We start from the raw sequence: 7,224 nt of genomic DNA on the forward strand, positions 1-7,224 counted from the left end.
TAGACGTGACCTTTCTCACTGAGGCCTCCAGCCCCGTGTCAGCTTCCAGCCCACGTTTTCAGTGGATCTAGAGTGTATAGGACTAGAATAAGCGTGACCTTGAAACACTTTCATCATCGGTCCTTGGTTGCTCTTTCATTTACCTCTTTTATACACACACATCCCTGAACCCACCGTGTTTGAGAACTAAACCATGGGGTTGGCATTGTGGCACATGGGTTTAAGCTGCTGCGTGGGACACTGGCACCTCACAGGGCACTTGTTTGAGTCCTGGCTGTTTCCCTTTCATGCCAGTTTACTACTAATGCACAAGAGAAAACAACAGAAGATGGCTCAAGTCCTTGGGCCCCCACCACCTGTGTGGAGGCTCCAGATGGAGTTCCAGGCTCTTGACTTCTGACCGGCCCAGGCCCTGCTGTTTTGAACACTTAGCAGAGTAAACCAGTAGATTAAAGATTTCTTCCTCTCTGTCTTTCCCTTTCCCTCTTTACCTCTGCCTTTTAAATAAATACACAAATACATAAATAAATTTCTAAATAAATTAAATAAGTCTTAAAAAAGAGAAACCTATCATTGAAGGCACTGTTGTAGTGTGGTAGATAGCTGTTTCCTTTAAAAAAAAAGATTTATTTATTTTTTATTGTAAAGCCAGATATACAGAGAGGAAGATTCTCCATCTGATGAATCGCTCTCCAAGTGACTGCTATGGCTGGTGCTATGCCGATCTGAAGCCAGGAGCCAGGGACTTCCTTTAAGTCTCCCATGCGGGTGCAGAGTCCCAAGGCCTTGGGCCGTTCTCGACTGCCTTCCCAGGGCACAAGCAGGGAGCTGGATGGGAAGTGGAGCTGCCAGGATTAGAACTGGCACTACATGGGATCCTCGCGCTTTCAAGGTGAGGACTTTAGCTTCTAGGCCACCGTGCCAGGCCCAAGCTGTTTCTTACAATGTTGGCATTCTATGTCCCATATCACAGTGCTTATTTGAATCCCCTGACTTTGCTTCTGATTTAGCTCCCTGCCTTGGAAGCCAATGGATGATAGACCAAGCACTTGGATCACTGCCACCCTCATGGGAGACCCAGATAGAGTTCCTGGGCCAAACTTGACTGTTGGGGCATTTGGAGATGAATCAGCAGGTGGTAGATCTCTCTTTCTCTCTTATTTTTTCCTTTAAAGATTTATTTAGTTTTCTGAAAAGCAGTATTAGCGGATAAATCCAACTCTTAGCTGCGTCTCTCTGTCCCTGTCTTTATGTCTCTTTCTCTATTTACCCTTCACTCTAGTTTTCAAATTAATGTTTGCTTTTTTTTTTAAGAATAAAACTATTGTCAGTAACCTATAGTCCTACCATATTTCATGTATTTCAAAGGCAGAGTTATGCTGGTGGGTGGAGAGAGAGAGGGAGAGGAAGAGAGACATAGAGTGACAGAGATCTTCTATTTCTTGTTCACTCTCCAAATGGCCACAATAGCTAGAGTTGAACTAAATCAAAGCTAAGAACCAAGAGTTTCTTCCAGGTCTCCCATGTGGGTTCAGGGGCTAAAGCAGTTGTGTAGTTTTCCATTGCTTTCCCAGGCCATTAGCAGGGAGCTGAATCACAAGTGAAGCAGCTGGAATCCCATATGCAGTGGCCATATGGGATGCTTGCACTGCAGGCAGTGGCTGTAAGATGCTATGCCACAGTGCTGCCCCCTCACGGAGCTGTAACAGGAAATGTGGAGTCGATCCAGCATCAGTAGATGTTCTTTGATCCAGGTTCATATTCTTTCTATCTTACCCTTCATCTTTACCATTTGTTCTTGAGGTCCATAGTTTCTATGTTATTTAGACTAAAGTCATTCTTGTGAAGTATGGCCTGTCTCCTTGCAGGTCAATGTTGTAGCTCACCTTTGTGCACTTGCTAGGACTGGTTCCCGGTTATGGGTCTGGAAGCAAAGTGGGGCTGGAGCGCCGGGGCTGGAGGAGGCTCATCACTGCTTTGTCGGGCACCTGCTTTGGGAGATGCCACTAAGATTTCATTAGAAGTACAGGATGCATCCCTAGGGTGGAGGAGGAAAGGCAGCATTTGTGGGCAAAGAAGAATTATCAACACTCAGAGGTTCAAGACCCATAGATTCATTGGGATTTTTTTTCACTCACTCTTATCCCAGCTAACAGATTTTCCCTCTTTCCCAGTCAGTAAGTCACTTTCACAGTAGTTACTTCATGAGGCTCCGAGGTCAGCGTGTGTTACAATACTGTACATTGCAGCATGAGATTTCATGTTTGATTTCCAATGATCTTGGGCCTGCAACTACAGGAGATAATGGTCTCCTTCAAGGACATGGGGAAACTTCTAGGTTATTTAGTAGGGCTTGAACTGGGAATTTGAATGCCCAGAGTCGTCTGTTTCTTTTACTGCGTTACACAGAGGTTAAGAGGAGCTACCTGCTAATCTCACTATGTTTACTAGTGTTTAGAAGTGTTCAAAAGAGTCACATAACTACCCAGTTCCTAGACTTTTAGAAGTAGTTGATTAAAAGTATCCACTGGAGAGTATTTTGTAGATTTGCATTGCCAGATCATGCTTGGGACCACTTAACAGAATGACTAGTGCTTTTCTTATTCCTTATTTCCTTCTTTTTTTTTTTTGAGATTTATTTATTTTATTTGAAAGGCAGAGTTACAGAGAGAGAAGGGACACACAGAGAGATTGTCCCTCCACCGTTCACTCTCTAAATGACCATGAAAGCTGGGGCTGAGTCTCCTACATGGATGCAGGGGTCCAAGCACTAGGCCCATCCTCTGTTGCATTCCCAGCAAGGAGCTGGATGGAAAATGGAACAGCCGGGACTTGAACTGGTGCCCATATGGAATGTCCATGCTGCAGGTGGAGACTTAATCTATTATGTCATGGTGTCAACTGAATTAGCATCTTTAAATCCAATCAGACTAGAGCGTCAAGCCCAGAAACTCCAGAACCAAACTGGAAAATTCACTCATAAAATTCTGTTTCTGTAGACCCATTCATGGTTCCAAAATCTGTGTTGTACATCTCCGGAATAATAGAACCAATAAGAGGCAAATTACATATGAAGGAGCTTTAAATACTCAAAAGAAGATAGGATTAAAGGATAGATTTATTTTTGTGCAAAACCTCTTTAAAAATGCTTGCACTGCTTCTTTATTCACAAAACACATCTCAGTGGAGCTTTTGACCTCCCTGTCCCTACTGATGGATGTCCATTGGCCAGGAAGTCCTATACTTTTCATCAGTAAGCAGGAGACCCAAGGAAGCTGCTGATGCCGTTGCAGTCTGAGTCCAAAGACTAAGCACTGAAGGCCCAGTGGCTCCGGTCTGAAGGCCTGGGGAAGACAGAGTTGGTGGTGCCAGGTCTAGTTTGAGGGAGTGAGGAAACTAGTGTCCCAGCTCCAACAGGCAGGCTGGGAGAGACTTTTTCTTGCTCCCCCCTCTTTTTTATCCCAGGCCTCCACCTTGGAGAGGGTTGCTGCTTCACTTAGCCAATCACTAATGCAAACACTGATCTTGTCCCCAGTACCCTCCAACACACCCCAGAAACAGGGTTCTGACAGTACTTGAGTGACCCATGATGCAGTGACACCAATGCAAAATTAACCACGTTGATAAAAGCTCATTGGCATGCTAAGTGGTCCCTTTCTGTGGGAGAGATGACTCTGGGTGCTTCTGAGTTTTAGCTCTAGAACAGTCAGAAAGTGTGTTTTATTTTGCAAAAAGAAATATAGAAGCCTTCGCAATATGTTCACAATTGGGTTCAGAGTGTACATTCAATTATTTTTATCCCTTCTCTTCCTGAACTCATTTAATTTATTCTCACAACTCATGACCTAATCAGATATACTCATTTAAATTACAAATCAATTTTCATTAAAATTGCCAACCATAGAGCTTTCTTCTCTAAATAGAAAACCGTTGCATTGTGAGTAAGACCGCAAGGAACACACACCTCCAGGGTACCCAATGGCCTCTCTCATCACTCTCCTTCTCAAGTAGAGCTTACTTGTCCATGGGCTGCCTCATACTGGAGTTAACACATTGATCTCACCCTTGTCATCTGACAATGGAAATTCTCAAGCCCTTTCCGGACAGGTGCCTTTTATCAGATTTGCTAACACACATATGCTGCTGCTATTCTAATCATCCTAGCAAAAGTAATGCAAACATTAATAGCGTACTCTGTGCCAAGGCACGACTCTAAGGAGTTATGTGCACCTGTATGTTAACTCACATAGTGCTTTGCAGCAATCCATTTGATCCCTTACAGATCAGAAGGAGAGCACAGAGCACATGCTGGAGGTCACGGGCCTGGGGGGCTCCCACTTGGGTTAATCACTGGGGCGTCTCCACACCAATTATCTATGAATTTCTGCACCTTTTCTTTCCTGCCAGGAGAACGGGAACACACACAGGCTCCATATCCTGTGTCTGAGTCACTGTTTTCTCCTCCACCATCAACATTCCCTTCTGAGGAGTTCCTGAAGCCTTTTTTTATGTGCCCTGGTGTGATGCCTCCTGCTTGGCATCCTCTGAAGATAGCATGCCTGGGGCCTGGCTCAGCCCTGGAAGTCATGATCCATATCTTGATGGGCACTTTGGGGAGAAACCTGGGGACTATCCTTTGGTGCTCTGGATTCCCCCACTCACCGGAAAGGCACAGGCAGGATCTTTGGGAAGATAGTTGCAAGGGTCCGTGAGATCTGCATGGCCAGGGCATGGCACATCCTGTCTGCTCAGCATGGGCTGCTGTGGATAACTGCGAGAGGTGGAACAGGCCGGGTAGGAGCCCAGCAGAGGAAGCCACTCTCTGGTACCCTGCAGAGCCTCACCGTGGGCAGCAGCCTGGTTTTCTCCTTGCATGGTGACTCACAGTTTCTGAGGTTGCCATGCGGCTGCATGGGCAGCAGTGGTGGGATGCCATTGACAATTCCAGGACTGAGATTTTAAGACCCTGTCTGGGCAGAGGGTTCAACCTCACCAGCTACCTTGGTCCTTTCTTTTTTTAAGAAATTATTATTTTATTTCGATAATCTTTACATAGTTGATACAAAGGGTCAAGGACTACAGGAAAGTGGGTAAGATCATTGTTTCCACATTCTCTCTGTCTCTTCTTTTCTTCTTCTTTTTTTTTTCCTGTATCTGGGCACCTTGGCCCCTTCTTAACCACAGGGACCGAGGCTCTGCATGCTGGCTGCTTCTCTGACTCTGAGCAAGCCCCTTGCAGAGAACAGCCCCTGTCCTTGGGTTCCTGACATCTAAAAGCTCACCCTTCAAGACCAGACAACAGGAAAGGCCAGCAGAGGTCAAGGGAGAGAGAAAGAGAGAGAGAACATGATTCTGGAGGCTGGGGGCAGTCAGAACAGACCTCAGAGAGGAGGTAGGGCAATTGAATTAGGCTTTGAAGGGTTACATGCACACAAGTGGGAGACCTGGGGTAGGAAATCCCAAGACGAGAGTGTGGTGTAGTGGGGGTGGGGGCAGGGCTCAAGGAAGGGCAGTGGGTGGGAGGGAGAGGTGAGACAGGTGGCCTGTGGAGGGCCTTAACCATTGCACCAGCCATTTACACAAAGTCAAAGACTCTGCAGCTCAGGAGGCACCATAGGCTCAGGGGAAGAGCAGGCTGGGGAGAGTCAGGCTCTTCTGGGACCATCAAATGGACCCTAAAGCCAGGAACCAGAGTGTCTCAGGGGCGCTGGCGTGCTAGCCTGTCAAGCCAGGGGGTCCCTGGCTCCGGCTACTTCTGCCTCCTGCAGGGCTGCCCAGGCTTCCTCTGCATCCCATCAGCCTGCCCGGTCGTCTCCTGACCCTCCTTCACCTTGTCACCTCCTGCCCGTTCTCCACACTCCTGGCTGAGAGGTCCTGCTGATATTGACATGTGACTGAGCTATAGCCCGGCGGCTGTGTGGGCTGCAAGCTGGAATCTGAACTTCTGTAGCTGAGCAGGCAAAGTCCCGGTGACTGATCCCCTACCCCCTACCCCTGCCAGCATCATGTGCATCTCAATTCTACAGGCTTCTTGTGAAAATTGGCTTCTGTGTCTGCAGGTTCTGTCTCTGTGAATTTAAGCAGGCACAGATTCAAAATCATTTTTTTTAAGGTATGTAAGAAGTGGACAATTAGCTTCGCAGTTAAGACACCTGTGTGTCATAGCAGGGTGTGTGGATTCAATTCCCAGCCATGGCTCCTGACCACAGCCTCCTGCTGAAGCCCGTCATGCGGGGCAGCAGGGGAAACTCAGATCACTGATTCCTGCTACCTGCCCGCGAGATCTGGTTTGCCATGCTAGCTCTTGGCTTCAACCCCAGCCCGTGCAAGCATTTGGGGAGCAAACTAACAGATTCAAACTCTCTCTGAATGTCTGTTTTTTAATTTAAAAAAATGCCATATGGTTGCTGGTGTGGCCCGTGTAGTTAGACCTACGAGTGTTGCCCCTGTGCTGATGGCATAGAGGCTTGTCTTTCTTATCAGTATCTCCTAAGCAATACACTACAACGTACACAGAGTTCACAAACCATTAAACGTTGTAAGTAATCTAGAATTGAGTTAGAGTCCCTGGGAGGAGGTATGTAAATTATATGCATTTTGCATAAGGCACTTCTGGTATCTGCGATGGATTCTGGGTCCAATCTTCCGTGGAACCCCAGGGATGACTGTATATTTCTAAAACATTCTCGTGTTTCTGATCATCTTGGCTCCCCTCCACCCCCCACCTCCTACTTTATTTGCTTGATAACTTCTATGAGCACTGCTTTACTAATTAGAGAAGCAGCTTCTATGCCTTGACCTAATCTGCACAGGCCGTCACAAGAGCACGGCTCAGATGGTCTTGCCACCTGTGTGGCAGATCAGAGAGGTGACTTGTACATATCTCCATGAGCAAGCACTCACTGGAGCTGGTATCATGGTGTAGCCGGTTAAGCTTCTGTGTGGTGTTGGCATCCCATATAGGTTCTGTTTCAAGTGCCGGGAGCTCCATTTTAGACTCAGCTCCCTACTGGCTTGATTGGGAAAGCTGTGTAGCATGGTCTAAATGCTTGGACCCCTGTACCCATGTGGGAGATCTGGAGGAAGCTGCTGGTTTTGGTCTAGCCTAGACCTGGCTGTTATGGCTATTTGGAGAGCCAACCAACAGACGTAAGATCTCTCTTTCTCCTATCTTTATAAAGTGTGCCTTTAAAAAAGTCTATTAAAAAGGGAAAGAAAAAAAAA

This window comes from Ochotona curzoniae, unplaced genomic scaffold (assembly GCF_017591425.1).
Source record: "Ochotona curzoniae isolate NIBS_2020 unplaced genomic scaffold, NIBS_Ocur_1.0 scaffold_2587, whole genome shotgun sequence".
NCBI classification, from domain to species: Eukaryota; Metazoa; Chordata; class Mammalia; order Lagomorpha; family Ochotonidae; genus Ochotona; species Ochotona curzoniae.